We start from the raw sequence: 19,023 nt of genomic DNA on the forward strand, positions 1-19,023 counted from the left end.
CACTAGTGCCAAGACCTGAATGGCAGAGATCTAGGGGAATAAAGTAGGAATGTATTTGGCGAGTTGAACAAGGAGGGTGAAGTGACCATTGTGCAATGAGGGAGGATTAGGAGCTAAGAGCTGAGCTCAGAGGTACAAGAGCCAGATCTCCCTGTAGAAGTATGCATTATTCTAAGTGTAACAAACTACAGTGTTTTTGAGCAAGGAGTGTTGAGGAACATTAAGTTTACCCTGCCCCCATGGCTCCCGTGTGGAGCATCCTTTCAGTTTGTAATTAGTGGTAGGCAGGTAACAGCTGCCTACTTGATGTATTTTTAAGTTATATAGTACACCTGTGTATTAATGAGAATCACCTGTCAAAGAGCAAATAAATATGTGAATGAAAGTCTGCTTGGGGCCTTCAGTCTGGAGAGCTGTCAGCCCTGCAGGCTGTGGGTCCCCAGGACAGATCCATTCTGACTATCTGGGTGTCTGTCTCTCAAATACCTTCAGCGCCACCAGGGTGGGAGTCTCCTGACCGAGCTGGTTCTCGGTAAAGGAGTAGCATGATCTGACACATGTTAAAAGGTTAATTCTGGCTACTTTGTGAAGAACCAAGGAAGTTCCTGTAAGAGCCCAACAGTGGGAAGCAGGGAAGTCTTAGAGTGCTTTAGGCAACTGGCGATGGCAGCTACAATCTACGGCAGCTGCCAGGGAGAGTAGTGAGCAGAGGCTTTTTCCTGGATAGATCTGGAAACTTGAGAAAACAGGTTGTGCTGATAATTGATTTTTGAAGAAGCAAGAGTAATTTATTCTAAGATTTTCATTAGATACACAGTCATGACATGTAAGAAGTGGGTTGGAAATGGGAAGAGACAGATTTTCAAGAGTATTGTTGCAGACATTTAAATTTCAGATGTTTTATCTAGATGGAGATGTCATAAAGTAGCCATACATGGCTAGTGCTTATATTAAAAAGTTACTGATTTTCATGTACTGATCTTATACCTCGTCTCCTTGAGTTTAATTCTAATAGTTTGTCTAGATTCTTCTAAGTTTTCCACTGTTGCTATATGTGCTGCCAAAATGAGCACTATCTTGGATGATCACTGTAGACAAATCATCTGCAAGTAACAATGTGATTCTTCCTTTCAAATCCTTAGGTAAGTTTTACTTTTTATGTCTTGTGCTGGGGCAAAGACCTCCTGTAAAATGCTTCAAAGATATAATGTCCAGCAACCTTTACTGTGATATTTACAAAGTGCTCACAGAATATTAGACAGAGGCAACAGTATATAAAATATGATTTTCTCATAAATAAAAGCATATTTTCAAAACAATAGCAGATCTATATCTAAGGAACAGTTTAATATCTGAGTGGGTACAACACAAGCTGACACACATACAATCCTATGTTAACTAAACCAAAAATGCTGTAACATAGCTGTCATGTCTCCACAGCTGATTCAAATGGTTGCTACCCATGTTTATTCAGAAAGCGCATGGCACTGTTTAGTGCTTTGTTAACAGAAAGCAAATGTCTGCAAATATGTAATGTTGAAAAACAAACTGGGGATGATGCAATAAAAAGAACAGTGCCCTTTGCTAATGTCATTGTAGTTTTTTCCCTGATTTAAAAAATTATTATTGTTACTATTTTTGAGAGGCAGGGGTCTCACTGTGTTGCCAAGCTGGTCTCGAACTCCTGTGTTTAAGCCTCCGGAGTAGCTGGGACTACAGGTGCAGCACGCCAGTGTGCCAGGCTCACCCTTTGACAATTTCAAAGCAACAAAATCTGAGACATTATGATAGTACATTGCATGATTTTACACTTTCTGCAATGATTATATATGTTCTGAACTCTCAATATAATTGGTTTTATAAATTTTCACTAAAATACTAATGATTTATTTGGATATAAATGAAGACTATTTTCTGATTTCAAGCTAGGAAACAACTGAAGAGATGCGAGAAATCTTGTGGGAAATGGTCGATACTGCTTGTTGAACTGTCAGGTCAAAGTTGAGCAGGAAACCCATGAATCAAACATACAGGCTTTCTTGGATTTCTGGGAGTTTAAAATGTTTTCCTAGGGTCAACTACTACCTAAACAACAGACACTCTTTGGTCCAGCATTTTTAAAACAATTGTTTGTGATCTATCTGCATCATAAACACCTACAATGCTTGCAGAAATGCAGATTCTAGGGCTCCACCTCCAGAATGTAATTCCTTGTAAGCAGAATAGACCTGTATTCTTAAGCACCCTCTCACATTTAGGAGCCACTATCTGGCATCTTGAGCCACAAATAAAGAGATGGGAGGGAAGTGCCTTAACTAGTAAAACTATCAAAGTTACCAGCAGTTTAAAGTGATTTCAAATATTTTTACTAAAGAGTCAGCTAAATAAGCAGTGATTTAAAAGAAATAAATAGGACTTCTCCTATATAATATATATTCTCCCATAAACACATTTTCGTTTTAATTTGCATTTCCCTAATGATGAATAATGCTGACTATCTTTCCACTTTCTTGGTGTACATTTAGGTGTCTTCTTTTGTAAATGTCTGTGCAAAGTTTTTTAATTGGGATATTTGTCTTACTATTCAGTTGTAAGGGTTCTCTGTTATGTGCTGCAAATATTTTTACCCTGGTCCTGACTTACCCTTTCCTTTTATAAATGTTGTCTTTTGAAGAGCAGAAGTTTTTAATTCTGATGAGGTCGAAATGATGATCATTTTTTCTTTTTTGAGATAGGGTCTCACTCTGTCGCCCAGGCTGGAGTGCATTAAGTGTTGCATCATGGGTCACTGCAGCCTTGACCTCCTGGGTTTAAGCCACCCTCTCGCCTCATCCTCCCAAGTAGCTGAGACTACAGGCACACACCACCACAATTAGCTAATTTTTTTTAATTAATATTTTTTGTAGATATAGGGTCTCACTATGTTCTCCAGGCTAGTTTCAAACTCCTAGCCTCAAGTGATCCTCTCATCTCAGCTTCCCAAAGTGTTAGGATTATAGGCATGAGCCACTGTGCCCGGCCTCATTTTTTCTTTTTTGGTATGTGTTTTTGGTGTCTTAAAATTTTGTCCAGGTTCCAAATATTTCTACGAAAAGATTGGTTTTATTCTAAAAGTTTTACACCTTTAACTTTTACATATGAGCCTATTTATTATTGTCCATTTTAAGTGAAATTTGGCGACAGTGTGAGTTAAAGATTAAAGTTCACTTTTTCTTTCTCTGTAAATATCCAGTAGGCCTAGTATCATTTGTTGAAAAAGACTACTCTTGTACCATTGAATTATTACAATATCTTCACAATCTTCAAGTCTATGAACACAGAATCTTTCTCAATCTATCTAGGAGTTCTTTAATTACTCTATTATATTACACTTCTCAGTGTACCGGTCTCAAAATTTTTTTGTTAAATTTATCCCAAAGTATGCAATGATTTATGCTATTGTAAATGACATTTTTCTACAACATTTCACTTTTGCACTTGTGAAAAAGAAATCAGTTACTTCTGATTATTGACTGTATCGCTTCTTGGTATATTCCTTAGGACTTTCTGTGTGCATAATCACATGGTTTGTAGACAAAATCCTCTTCTTCCTTTCCAAACTAATGGCTCTTATTTCTGTTTCTTGCCTTAATGTAATGACTGCCATATCCAGTACAATGTTTAATGTAAGTGATGAAAGTGGACATCTTTGCCACTTTCCCGATCTTAGAAAGAAACCATTCAATCTTTTACCATTAATATCATGTTAACTGTTATTTCTCCATAGATGCTCTTTATCAGGTTAAAGACATTCTTTTTCTATTCCTAGTGTGCTAACATTTAATCATGAACAGATGCTGAATGTTGCCACAGGCTTTTTCTACATCTATTCAAATAATTACAAGGGTTTTTAAAATTTTGTTAAGAAAAATTATATTGTATTCAAGTATTAATCTTGCATTCCTACGATAAACTCCTTTTGGTCATGATGCATTATTCTTGTTAGATGTTTCTGGATTCGATTTGCTAATATTCTGTTGGAGATTTCTGAATATATGTTTGAAGAGGTGTAGCCTTTAGCTTTCTTGTAATGCCTGCAATAATCACCTCTTAAAAATGTGTGAGGAAGGACATTCTACTACTAGTATTTTTTCACTAGGTGTCTGATCAAATTTACCAGTTAAGTCATATGAGCCTGCAGTTTTCTTTATGGAAAGGTTTAAAACTGTGAATTCTATGTCTTTAACAGATATTTAAAAATTCATTTTCTAATTCTCTCTTGGTTAATTTTAATAATTTGTATCTTTCAAGTATTTAACCACTTCATCTAAATTGTTGCATTTTTGAGAATGAAGGGATTTCCTTTATTATTCTCTGAATATTTATAAGATCTGCAGTGATAGCCCCTACTTCATTACTGATTTTTTTGGTCTGTCTTATTTTCTTAACCAATCTAGCTAGATTCAAAGAATCAGTTTTTGTTTACATTGATGTTTTCTCCACTTTCTATTTAATTGATTTCTAGCATACCCTTTATTTTCTTCTACTTAAAGTTGATGCTCTATGTCTTAATCTAGCAATGTAAATTGTTCATTTTAAAATTTTTCTTCTATCTGATATAGCCTTTTAAAGCTATAAATGTCCATCTAAGTACTGCTTTGGCTAAATTCCAGAAAACTTGGTATGTTGTTCTATGAACTGAATTCTCCCCACCCCACCCTCTACTTCCCATATTCGTATGTTGAAACCCTAATCCCCACTATGACTATTATGAGGAGACAGGGTCTGTAAGCAGGTAATTAGGTTAAATGAGGTCATAACGGTGAGGGCCCTGATACAATGGGATTAGTGTCCTTACAAAAAGGACCACCAGAAAGCCCCCATGCACACATGTACACAAAGAGAACATGGGAATTACACAGCAGAATGGCTGTTCCCGACAAGCTAGGAAAATAGGTCTCAGTGCAAACTGACTATGCTGGCACCCTGATTTCAGACTTCCAGACTCCAGACTGTGAGAAAATAAATGTCTGTTGTTTAAGCCAACCAGTCTATGGTATTTTGTTATGACAGCCTAGCTCAAGCAGACTAAGATGTTATACTTTTGTTTTCAAAGCACTTTCTAATATCCCTTATGATTTCTTAACCCGTGAGTACTGAAAAGCTTCTAGTTTAGCTTCTAGTTATAAAATATCTGGATTTTCATTGTTACTGATTTCTAATTTAATTTTGCTATAATCAGAGAATATAATTTACATTATCTGCTCTTGGTGGATGTAGTATTTAACAAATACCTATTAGGTCACGTTACTTAATAGTGTTCTTCAAATCTACACCCTTACTGTTTTTCCATCTATTTTATCAGTTACTGACAGATGAATGTTGAAATCTTCAATAATCACTGTGGGTTTGTCACCTTAGTTTTATTTATTTTTTTTCTTCATGTATTTTAAAGCTCCAATATTAGAATTTGGGATTGTTTCATCTACCTGGGGGACTATCTCTTTCTTAACTGTAAAATGTCCTTCTTTATCTCTGATAATATTCCCTGTCCTAAAGTCTACTTTGTCTGAGAGTAACATAATCAACCTAGCATTTTTAGTGTTTACTTGTTTTCCCTATATCTTTTTACATTTAACCTACTTGCATACTTATGAAGAAGTGCATTTCTTCAAAATCAAGATTACTGATGAACAGGGAGAAGATACTTGCAAAATAGGATGAATAGCTCCAAAACATAAAGAACTCTTGGCCAGGTGCGGGGGCTCACGCCTGTAATCCTAGCACTTTGGGAGGCCAAGGTGGGTAGATTACCTAAGGTCGGAAGTCTGAGACCAGCCTGCCCAGCATGGAGAAACCCTGTCTCTAATAAAAAGTAAAAAATTAGCTGGGCATGGTGGTGCATGCCTGTAATCCCAGCTACTCAGGAGGCTGAGGCAGGAGAATCATTTGAACCCAGGAGGCAGAGGTTTTGGTGAGCCGATACCGTGCCACTGCACTCCAACCTGGGCAACAAGAGTGAAACTCCATCTCAAACAAACAAACAAACAAACAAACAAACAAAAAAACTTTTGGCTGGGCGTGGTGGCTCACGCCTGTAATCTCAGACCTTTAGGAGGCCGAGGTGGGGGAATCACGAGGTCAGGAGATCGAGACCATCCTGGCCAACAAGGTAAAACCCCGTCTCTACTAAAATACCAAAAATTAGCCAGGCGGGATGGCACGCACCTGTAGTCCCAGCTACTCGGGAGGCTGAGACAGGAGAACCTGGGAGGCAGAGATTGCAGTGAGCCAAGATTGCACCACTGTACTCCAGCCTGGTGACAGAGCAAGACTCTGTCTCAAGGAAAAAAAAAAAAAAAAAAAGAACTAACCGCACTATAGAAAAATGGGTAGAACAAACAAGAACAGACAACATCAAAAGACAAATATAAGCATAGCTCTTAAATACCAGGAAATGGTTAACCTTATTCATAATTAGAGAAAGACAAAGTAAAACTACACTGTGATAACATTTCTGACTTATCAGATCAACAAAAGTTAAAAATATAACACATTCTATTGGAAAGATGTGGGAAAACAGGCACTCTTCACTGATGAGGGAACACAAGGTGGCACAGACCTTGAAGGAGAATCTGGCAATACTTAATCAAATGATGGCAGCATTTACTATTGACTCACCAACCCCACTTCCAGGAATTTATACTAAACATAAACTTTTATCTATCCACTTCCGTATTTATTTGACAAGTAAAACTGTACATATTTATGACGTACAACATATTTTAAAATATGTACATGTTGTAGAATGGCTACATTGAGCTAATAAATGCATTATCTCACATAGTTATCACTTTATTTATTTATTTATTTATTTTATTTTTTATTTTTTTTTAAGACGGGGTTTCACCATGTTCGTCTTGAACTCCCGACCTCAGGTGATCTGCCCACCTTGGCCTCCAAAGTGCTTGGATTACAGGCGTGAGCCACCACGCCCGGCCTAGTTATCACTTTTTATGGTAAGAACACAAAATGTACTCTCTTAGCAATTTTCAACTATACAATACAGATGCACCTTGACTTATGGTAAGGTTACATCCCAATAAACCCATCATAAGTTGAAAATAATCACAAGTCAAAAATGTATTTAATATATCAACTTGCTTTTAAGGTAGCCTAGTCTCCCTTAAATATCCTCAGAACACTCACATTAGCCTACAGTTGGGCAAAGTTATCTGGTAACATGGTACAGGGTAGAGTATCAGTTGATTACTCTCTGGATTGTGTGGCTGACTGAAAGCTGCAAGAGAGTACTGTACAGCTAGCTCAGGAAAGATCAAAATTCAAAATCTGAAATACTGTTTCTACTGAACATATATTGTGCTTTGGTACCATCATTAAGTTGAAAAATGACTAAGTTGAACTTATACCTTCTAACTGAAAAATTTTTTTCTTTTCACTAACATCTTAAAATCTCCCTGTTTTCTACCCTCAACCTCAGTTAACCACCATTCTACTCTGCTTCTATATTCTCTACATAAGTGAGATCATGCAGTATTCATCTTTCTGTACTTGGCTTATCACATTTAACATAATGTCCTCCAAGTTCATCTATGTTGTCATAAACGACAGGATTTCCTTATTTTTGAAGGCTTAACGTATTCAACTATATTTGTGTGGAATACTATTAAGAATACACACACGTACCACATTTTCATTATCCATGTGTCCACTGATGAACACTTAGGTGGATTTCTCCCTATCTTGGCTATTGTGAATAATGCTTAAATGAATATTAAGAATGCAGATATCTCTTTGACATAATTATTTCATTTCTCTTGAATATATACCTAGTTATGAGATTGCTGGATCACATGGCAGTTATGTTTTTAACTTTTTTTTTAATTGTACTTTATGTTCTGGGTTATATGTGCAGATCATGCATGATTGTTGCATAGGTACACACATGGCAAGGTGGTTTGCTGCCTTCATCCTGCCATCACCCACATCTGGTTTCCCCTCCTTATCCCTCCCCATCCTCCGCACCTCCCCGATGTCCCGCCCCTAGCACCCTCGAAATGACCGCAGTATGTGATGCTTTCCTCCCTGTGTCCATGTGTCCTAATTGTTCAACATCCACCTATGAGTGATAACATGTGGTGTCTGGTTTTCTGTTCTTGTGTTCTTGTTCGCTGAGAATTATGGTTTCCAGGTTCATCCATGTCCCCATGAAGGACACAAACTCATTTTTTATGGCTGTGTCATATTCCATGGTGTACATGTGCCACATTTTCTTTATCCAATTCTATCGTTGATGGACATTTGGGTTGGTTCCAGGTATTTGCTATTGTAAATAGTGCCACAATGAACATATGTGTGCATGTGTCTTTATAACAGAATGATTTATAATTCTTTGGGTATATACCCAATAATGGGATTGCTGGGTCAAATGGTATTTCTACTTTAGGTCCTTGAGGAATCGCCACACTGTCTCCCACAATGGTTGCACTAATTTGCACTCCCATCAACAGTGTAAATTCTCCACATCCTCTCCAGCATCTGTTGTCTCCAGATTTTTTAATGATCGTCATTCTAACTGGTGTGAGATGGTATCTCAATGTGGTTTTGATTTGCCTTTCTCTAATGACCAGTGATGATGAGCATTTTTTTCATACGTTTATTGGCCTCACAGATGTCTTCTTTTGTAAAGTGTCTATTCATATCCTTCACCCACTTTTGAATGGGTTTGTTTTTTTCTTGTAAATCTGTTTCAGTTCTTTGTAGATTCTGGATATTAACCCTTTGTCAGATGGGTAGATTGCAAAAATTTTTTCCCATTCTGTTTTTAACTTTTTTAAGGAACTGCCACACTGTTTTCCTTAATAGCTACGCTAACTTACATTCCCACCAACAGTGAACCAGGGTTCCCTTTTTTACATGTTCTTGGTCAATATTTGTTATCTTTTGTCTTTTTGATGACAGTCTTTCTAACAAGTGTGAGATGATACTGCATCTTTGTTTTCATTTGCATTCCCCTGATGACTGGCAATGCTGAGAATTTTTTCATATAACCGTTAGTCATTTCTAAACATATACTTTCAACAATACAAATTACACCTACACTTAACTTTTGATTGACCAATTCAAGTTGTAGGAATTTACCCTGAATATAACCTTCAAAAATATGAAAATACATACACAAGATGTTATTCTTTGAAGCATTGCTTGCAATTGCGAAATACGAGAAACAAATGAAATAGTCATATACAGGACAGTGGGTAAAAAAAAATGATGACACAAAGTAAATTTCTTAAATGGGGATATTTAATTTTTGTGGCTTGTGCTGCTGAGATCTTAGCCATAAAATCTTTGCCTAGACCAATGTCCTGGAACATTTCCTCTGTTTTCTTCAAGTACTTTTATAGTTTCAGTCTTATAAGTCTTCAATCCATTTTGAGTTGATTTTTGTATATGGTGAGAGAGAGGAGTTGACCCAGCAATTCCACTATCAGGTATTTATGCAAAATAAAATAAATCAGTATTTCAAAGATATACCTGCAATCCCATGTTTACTGTAGCACTAGTCACAATAGCAAAATATGAAGTCAACCTAACTATTCATCAATGGATAAACAAAGAAAATTGGTATATATAAATGCAATGGAGTATTATTCAGTCATAAAAAAGAATAAAATCCTGTTATTTTCAGCAACATGGATAGAACTGGAGGTTAAGTGAAATAAGCAAGGCACTGAAAAACAAATATTGCATGTTCTCACTTATAAAAGGGAGCTAAAAAAGTCGATTTCATGAAGGTAAAGAGTAGAATGACAGTCACCAGAGGCTGGGAAGTTCTTGTTTTTTGGTGTGAGGGGAGAGGATGAAGAGAAGCAGGCTAATGGGTTTAAGCATACAGTTATTAATAGAAGGAATAAGCCCTAGTGTTCAACAGCAGGGCAGAGTGACTATAGTTAGCAAACATATGTTGTATATTTCAAAGCCACTAGAAGAGAAGACTGGAAATATTCCTAATGCAAAGAAATGATAAATGTTCAAGGCGATGGATATCTAAACACCTGATTTGATCACTACACAGTTTATGCATGTATCAAACTATCACATGTATCCCATCAATATGTACAATTATGCAATCATAAAAAAATTTTAAAAGTGGAGTAAAAATCCTAAATGGAATACAGATAGAAACAAATGAACCAAACTTAATTTCAAATGTACAATGCCGATGGAAGTTGGAGGGTGGGAGAAGGATAAAGATGAAGAACATTATAACCCATGTAAATTTAGAATACAGTATTTTGACAATATACAGTCAGACTAAAGAAAAACAAACTCTAAAACAGACATGGTACTCAATTTTTATGGCAGTATCAGTTAACAACATTGAAACTGATTTATCTGTATTCTAGGACTGAACATATCAGTACACTTACTGTAGATAAATAACTGGAGCCAGATTTCTCATTGTTGGAGAATGGACAGAAACAGAATAGACTGGTTTTGTATCAAAACTGGAGGCATCAGTAACTGATGGTTTTTAATATACACAGATACAGGAATATGTCTGTGTATACTGTACATATTTTTACATGTAAACATAAACATTTTCTTCCTAACTCTTTTACTAAGAAAGCCTAGAGACAATGACACCTCACTAGTAATGACACCACTTGTAATGATTAATACTGAGTGTCATCTTGATTGGATCAAAGGATATGACACAAAGTATTAATCCTGAGTGTATCTGTGTGGGTATTGCCAAAAGAGATTAACATCTGAGTCAGTGGGTTGGGGAAGGCAGATCCACCCTTAATCTAGTGGGCACAATCTAATCGGCTTCCAGCAAATATAACGGAGGCAGAAAAACATGAAGAGAGAGAGACGGGCCTAGCCTCCAAGACTACATCTTTCTCCCCAAGCTAGTTGCTTCTCACCCTCCAAGTTCTTCAGTTTTGGGACTCAGACTGGCTCTCCTTGCTCCTCACCTTGCAGATAGCCTACTGTGGGACCTTGTGATCATGTAAATTAATACTTAATAAACTCCCCTTTATATATGTATAAGTACATATGTGTGTGTATATATATACATATAGGTATATATACATTTATATATGTGTATATATACACACATATTATATACGTATATATAAGTGTATATATAATATATATACACATATATGTATATATATATTATATATACACATATATATAATACATATGTGTATATATAATATATATAATATATATAATGCATATATGTATATATAATATATATGTATATACATGTGTATATGTAATATGTATATATAATATATATAATATATAATACATATGTGTATATATAAGTATTTTATATATATACATAAACTCCCCTTTATATATGTGTGTGTCTGTGTGTGTGCGTGTGTGTCTATCTCCTATTAGTTCTGTCCCTCTAAGAGAACCCTAATACAACACAGTAGCAGTGAGTACACATGGCACATAAAGATTAATTTCTAAATGTTATCTTCCACCAAAATGAAGCAGGAGTCTTTCAAGAAATAGGTTGTTCCAGGGCTGTGGCAGGAAAATTACAAAACAAGCCTGGAATATCTTAATGTGTCAGAAAATAAGAAGTGCTCAATGATTGTTGGGGACACGTAAATGAAACAGAATAGACCTAAGCCTGTGTAATATTTTTTATGACAATGCAAATGACAGTGAAATACCTGGATAAAAATGAACTCTGACCTCAATCTTAACTTCCAACAGAATGTCAACTAAGAAACATAGAAAGTGTGATAGAATTTTTAAAAAACTCAGCAGTGTAATAACTGTTCAGGCAAGAATCATCAATAGATTCTAAAACTAGTCAGAGTTTGATGCAAAACACAATACTTACATAGTCTCAAAGTACTTTTCTGCAAGACATTATGAATTATAAGAGACAAATGGAACAGATAGACATCAAGTGCTTCCTGACAGAATGCACTGGGAAAGAGACAAACTTCAGTAATATTCCTGCCAAAAAAGCAAATTCTGAATCAAATAATGAGTAAATATTAGAAAACTCCAACTGGTTATTTATTTACTTATTTATCTGAGATGGAGTCTTGCTCTGTTACCCACGCTGGAGTACAATGGCGGGATCTTGGCTCACTGCAACCTACGCCCCCAAGGTTCAAACGATTCTCCTGTCTCAGCCTCCAGAGAAGCTGGGATTACAGGGGCATGCCACCATGCCCGGATAATTTTTTGTAATTTAGTAGAGATGGGGTTTCACCGTGTTGCCCAGACTGGTCTCGAATTTCTGAGCTCAGGCAATCCACCCACTTCAGCCTCCCAAAGTGCTAGGATTACAGGTGTGAGCCACTGCATCTCACCCCAGCTGGGTTATTCTATAAAATAAATGGCATCTACTCTTCAAAACTGTGAAAGTTCTAAGAAGTAAGAAAGACAAGTCAATTGTTCTACATTAGAGACTAAAGAGATGTGAAAATGAAATATGAGGGTTAGAACTCTGGACCCAAAATTTCTTTTCTTTTTAAAATAAAAGACGTTAAAGGGACAATTTACAAAATTCCATTGAGGCGTCTTGATTAAATAGCAGTATGAGACAGTCTTTATTTCCTGAGTTTGATGAGTATATGATGATCTCTAAAACAATGTTCATGTTTATAAGAAATATACACTGAAATATTTAGGGGTAAAAAAGCATCATGTCTGCAAATGATTTTCAAATGCTTCAAAAAAATTACAAATATATGTACAGGTATGTATAAAAAGGTAGCTATGGGGAGGGAAGGAAAAGGAGGGAGTTAGAAAAGCAAGATTAGGAATAATAAAGCAAACATGGAAAAACATTAACAAATGGGCAATCTGGGTCAGGAGGACATAAGAATTACTTGTACTTTTTTCCATCTTTTCTCTAAACTAAAATTATTTCAAAACAAAAGGTAAAATATTAAATGCAAAGTTAAAAATAAAGTATACTTCTTGTAGATAGAATATGCTTGGGTCTTGCTTTTTAAATATAATCTGAAAATTGGTGTTGAAATTATTAATTTATCATAGTTTTTGATATGTTTGGGTTTAAGTCTACCATATTGCCATTTGTTTTCTATTTTTCCCATTTGCTTTTTATTACTCTTGTTCTATTTCTGCCTTGTTTTAGATCAACTGAGTATTCATATAGTATTTCATTTTATCTCCATGACAAGTTTATTGGTTTTAATGTTTCCTGTGGGGTTTATTTCAAATTACCACAGTTTAACTTCAAATAATATTGTATTACTTTACATATCATGTAAAAACCTTACAACTCAATTCTTCCATACAACCTTCTCGTCCTTTGTGCTGTTATCCCACAGGTAATATATACATACATGTTATAAACAATCATTTTTGTTTTAAAAAGTCGATTATCTTTTTCTTAATCAGAAAACTTTTTTATATTTTTCCACATTTTTTTGCCTTTTCGGTAGTCTTTATTCTTCATAGGATTTGTGTTTTCACCTGAAACGGTTAACTACCTTTAGCCTTTAACATTTCTTAAACTGCCAGGCTACTTAGCCACACATTTTCTTAGTTTTGTCTGAAAATGTCTTAATTCTTTTGAAGGATATTCCTGCTGGATACAGTGATTCAGATTAGCAGTTTTTCCTTCTGGTACCTTAAAAATGTCATTTCATTGGTTTGGGGGTTGCATTTGTCTTTGCTGAACAACCAACAGTCATTCTTATCTTTGTAAGAATATATTTAGTTTTCTTCCCTGGCTGTTTCTCTATTTATGACTGATTTTCAACAACTTGAATATTATCTGGCTTGGTGTGACTTCCTGTGTTACTCTTGCCTCAGGTTTATTAAAGTTCTTCGACAGCAACTCCCTCTCCAAATTCCTGGGAACTCAACTGCACATGTGTTAGACTGCTTGCTACTGCTGTACCAGAAGTCACCAAGGGTTTACTTGTTTTCTAATCATTTTTCTCCCTGTGCTTCAGTTTAAATTACTGCTGTCACTGCCTTCAAACTCATTAAGCTTTTCTTTTGCAATGTCTAGGTTGTTCTTAAGCCTATCCAGTGAAATGCTCATTTCAGAAACAGTATTTTTCAACTCTAGAGGCTTTTTTCTTTTTTATATTGTCCATTTTCCCTCACTGCATTCATGTCTTCCTTTAAATTGCTGAACACATAAAATTGATGCATCAAATTCTTTGTAGGGAGACAGGCATTACTTGGCTGCTACCAGCCCTCCTCAAGATAAGCCTTTGTAGCACAGAGCCTATAGAAAATGTGATCTGCCAATGTTCTCTGGCTGTTAAACACATCCAAATAGCTCTGGAGGATATCGGAGACACCACTTCTAATGAGGTTATAAAGCATGTATGTTGATGAAATGACAAAATGCAATCGACTCTAAAAGAAAGCAGTGCTTTTGAAGAGGGTGTTATAATCAGATGCTGTAAGCCTCTCAGGGTTTAGTTGTAGGGGGGTATCAAGGTACCTAAGGTACATGTAAGTGGTCCATATGGTTATCAGTCTTTCATCATCAGCGAAACAATTTGCCAGGCCCAAGTCTGTAAGACCTTTATCTTAGACTTCTGAGCCTCTAGAACAGTGAGAAATAAATGTCTGTTGTTTAAGCCACCCAGTCTATGGTATTTTAGCATCCTGGGCTCACTAAGACATATGTTTTAGTGCTTAACCCAGTCCCATACTCAATTTGCAAACTTTACCCAATTCATGATCCTGGTCACACACACACACAAAATGTAAATTGTGATAGTTATAAATTGTGTCTACAAATCTTCAAATATTCTTGCCATCAGGGGAGCTCTTTCTCCCTACTCTTACCTTGAATCTAGGCCAACCTAAGTGACTGCCTGACTAATAGCATATGGCACAAGTAATATTATGAGCTCTAAGGTAGATTAAGGTGATACAGCTTTCACTAGTTCCCTTTGGGACATTCACTCTTGGAGTCCAGCCATCATAACTAGGAGGAAGCCCAAAGTAGCCCATGTGAAGACCACACAAAAAGGCCTACATATAAGCATTCTAGGTGAGAGCCCAGCTGAGGTCTCAGCTAGCAAAGTAGCATCAACATGTAATGAACATCCCTCCAGCTCCCAGCCATCAAGTCATTTCCAGCTCTGAAATCTCCCCAGCTGAGGCCTCAGACCACAGAGCAAGACAAGCTGTCTTTGCTGTCCCCTGCCTGAATTTCTAACAGAGTTTGAGAGCATCATAAAATGGTTATTTTATATCACTAAGTTTTAGACATAATAGATAAGTAGAAATGAGGTGAGAATATAATTATGTACTGATGTAAATTCTTCATTATACTAGGAAAATACTTAAAAGCCGAGATCTTGATCACTAATGAACATTCTCATCTTCATAAATGTAGTGCAGCCTAGTTCCACAGCTAATTTCCTAATTGCTGGAATAAAGGATCAAGGAAGAAGCACAAGATAACATGTGTGCTTTTCTCACCATTGTTTTGGCTCTCGATGTGTTAGAGAGTTCTAGAGTTCTTAAATGGTCCAGCCAAGGAGAAATCAGGCTAGACATGCAGTGGTTTGGAGACAACCCACGTCAGTGTTAAATATTTGGGCAGGGTTCACAGATAGGGCAGGTCCCACTAGGGCATGTAACATTAGGGAGAATGACAGAACAATGGGGAAGAAGGGCCATGTTACTGCAGAGATGACAGAGTGAAAAGAGAAAAAATAGTGAATACTGAAGAATTTTCATTATTTATGAGGTAAAAAGTTTTAATTGTCCTACTTACAATCTGAATACTGTGTATTTCTCTCTCAAAACAAAATTCTTTGTTGATGCAGTCTACATTTCGCTAGCCTGAAGACGTTCATAGATGTACTTTAAGCATCAAGGCCTAGGAAGAACAAATGCTTCCCTGTTCCTGCTAAATCAGAACGGAAGCTGCAGTGATGACAGCAAGGCAGGGGCATCTTCCGTTGCCATAGACACTTTGGTAGCTAAGGGTCTGATTTCAGTGGATATTTACATTTTTAAAGATAAATTTGCTTTGCTGTCATTTAAGGAATAAACATATTGATAGAAAAAGTACTTCTACAAACACATACTGTAAAATAACTGGGTTCTTAAATCCATGATGTGGGCACCTTACCTGAAAACCCTATTTACACCACTGCCAGCCTTCCAACTGTTACTAAAGGGCACTCACTAGAACAGCTACTGAGGCCTGACCAGTTGTTTCTGGCAAACAGAAAGAGCAACTATACCACTATGCTGAACCTTCTAAGTTAACTTCCTTTACATTTATGGTCCCCCAGGGAACAATCATTAAGGGCTGGGGGTGAACACAAAATAGCTGCTGGAGGGACTGTTTCATCCAACTCAAAAAAGCCCTCACTCACCTTTAGTTACTAGAACAGGCTTTCAGGGGATATGGAAAGAGAATCAGCACAGTATCTTCAATTGATACTGTCTCTTTACAGATGTGAGAAAGTACTGAAAGACCAAAGAATTTAAGTGTGAGGAGGCAGAAAAAGTGTCTCCAAATTCACATGCATGTACCTATTTTCCTTAAAACCTGAGGTAAAACAACCCCCCCGTTATCATAGGGAAGCTGTGTTTAAAAGGGGTCTCTCCGAGTCACAAGACCAGGTTTCACCGGTCTGAGATCCTCCTCTGGGGGCCTGACAGCAGACCCCTGGTAATTAAGGGCAGCAATGGTCAGTCCATTAAAAGCAGGGATAGCCACAAGAGAAGCCACTAAGGAGTTTACAGCTTATCCTCTCACAAAGAAAGGGGAGTTTCAGCTCTGAGTAACAGCTCTTCATACGGAGCAGTGGAAGCATACTACACAACTGCATGACATGCACATTCAAACTTAAACTTGGTTTCCCACAAACAATACTTAGAAATAATCATATAATGTGATTTACAATTTGCTATTCCTTCTTCACCAAAAACAGCTAGCGGAAAGAGGAGTGGAGAACCACAGGAATCCCCCAGAAGGAACTGAAAGTATGTTAGTTAGCTGACTAAATATACTTACCTTTTCTGCTGATAGGAACTGAGTCCAAGTGTTGTCTCCGTCTGTAAAAGGAAGAAAATAATGATTTAAAAACTGAAGCCAAATATTTATACTACAGACACACAGAATATCCAAAATATTCTATTTTAGTTTCAACATTCATTTTATACCTGCTTGGATTTTCAGGTTAAACCTGGTCTCCAAATCACATACAATGACGATCAAATTGTAAACACACATGAAGTAACAGAAAGTAATGTGATGGATTTTTAAAAGTATGCCAAACTGACACATCCTGAGAACAGTCCCTATGACAATCACTTCGTGAGGCTGCTGTGCCTTAGACTGTTCACCTCTTGCTAACTGCATGCCAGTGCTGGTGGTAACAAGTCCTACTATCATGGAACTCAAGGTACAGTGGGTGGTGTGTGTGAGGGAGAGATAGCTATTAAAAAATACATATTTATATAATGAAATAGGATTATCAAAATATTGGAAAGGTGCTGTGAACAGGAATAAACAGTTGCCATACTTAAATACATCATGAGGGAAGGCCTGTCTGAAGAGATAATATTTATATAAAAACCTGAAGGACTAAAAAAAACAGTGTGGCAGCGGGATGGGTGGTGGCAGAGGAAAATAGCACATGCGAAGGCCCTCATAGAGGGCAGAGATTGGTATGCTCAAGAAACAGATGGCAGGTCTATCTGCTGGAGCTGGGAGAGGAGAAAATGGGGCCGGAGGGTTAGGCAGAGGCCAGATAATGCTGTGCCTTGTTAAGAAGCCATGGCAAGAAGTTTGGATTATGTTGTACTCTAAATGCAATACAAGGGGTCTGAAGGAGCAAGAAAGAGAGAAAGAGACAGACATGGTCTGCTTTAGGTTTTAAAGATAAGGAAGACAAGAAAAAGTAGGAAGTTGGAGGCAACAGCTGTATTCAGGTGAAGGAAAGAAAGTTCTTACTGATGTACCAGAAAAGGCCAACACTATAATGAATACCATCAGTGAAGTTACCGCAAAAGGTTATCTGCTACATCAAAAGGAGAAAAAACAGAAGTGTGGCCTTATTTTTTCCCAAGAATATATATTATTTTGAAATGGTATTTTGGAGACTGTTTATGCAGAAGATGTGGCAGGTGTAGAAAACTGTCTTAATTATTTGAAGGTGCATACTAGGTAAAGTGTAAGGGTGTCTGTAATTTTCTTTGAAATGTCTCAGCAAAATAATGTGTGTGTGTGTGTGTGTGTGTGTGTGTGTGTGTGTGTGTGTGTGTGTATAAAGCAAACACCGCAAAATGGTAATAACTGTTGGATCTGAATGGTAGATGAGTTGGTATTGGTTGAGCTCTTCTATTTTCTGTACTTAAAGAAAAATTTCTTTAACTTTTTATTATGAAAATTACATATATTCACCATGCAATGGAGAAAATATTTGCAAATCAAATATCTGATGAGATTAAAATCTAGACTATATCAAGAACTCCTAAAACTCAATAACAGAAAAACAACCAAATTAAAAGGTGGGCAAAGGACTCAAATATTTCTCCAAAGAAAATACACAAATGGCCAGTAGGCACTTAAAAAGACGCTCAACATCACTAACCATTAGGGAAATGCAAATCAAAACCACAGTGATACCACTTCATACCCATTTGGATGACTACTATTTAAAATTTTTAAAAGAAAACTCTTGTGCATCGTTGATGTGAATGTTAAAATGGCGTAGCCACTATGGAAAACAGTATTGTGGTTCCTCAAAAAAACACAGAATTACCATATGAGCCAGCAATCCCACTTCTGTGTATATACCCAAAAGAACTCAAAACAGGGGCTCAAAAAGATACAGTATGAACCCAGATTCACAGCAGTATTATTCACAACAGTTAAGGGGTAGAAGCAATCCAAATACCCATCGACAGGTGAACAAATAAAACATGATTTATACATACAATGAAATATGATCCAGCCTTAAAAAGGAAGGAAAATCTGACACATGCTACAACAATGGGTGAACCTTCAAG

The 19,023-nt window shown here is 36.7% G+C and overlaps 1 long non-coding RNA gene across 1 annotated transcript in view; it reads right to left on the reverse strand.

Annotated features, from left to right (window-relative positions):
- LOC135273173 (uncharacterized) overlaps window positions 1-17,350 on the reverse strand; it is a 40,976-nt gene extending 23,626 nt beyond the window's left edge. Inside the window, exons 1-2 of the long non-coding RNA XR_010340998.1 lie at window positions 17,173-17,350; window positions 17,024-17,064 (exon numbers count right to left, since the gene is read on the reverse strand). This is a non-coding gene — a long non-coding RNA (uncharacterized LOC135273173). The remainder of the gene's footprint in view (window positions 1-17,023; window positions 17,065-17,172) is intronic.
- Between the last annotated feature and the right edge of the window lie 1,673 nt (window positions 17,351-19,023).

The sequence above is a fragment of the Aotus nancymaae genome, unplaced genomic scaffold, assembly GCF_030222135.1.
Source record: "Aotus nancymaae isolate 86718 unplaced genomic scaffold, 86718_ANA_hifiasm-v0.15.2.pri h1tg000341c, whole genome shotgun sequence".
NCBI lineage: Eukaryota > Metazoa > Chordata > Mammalia > Primates > Aotidae > Aotus > Aotus nancymaae.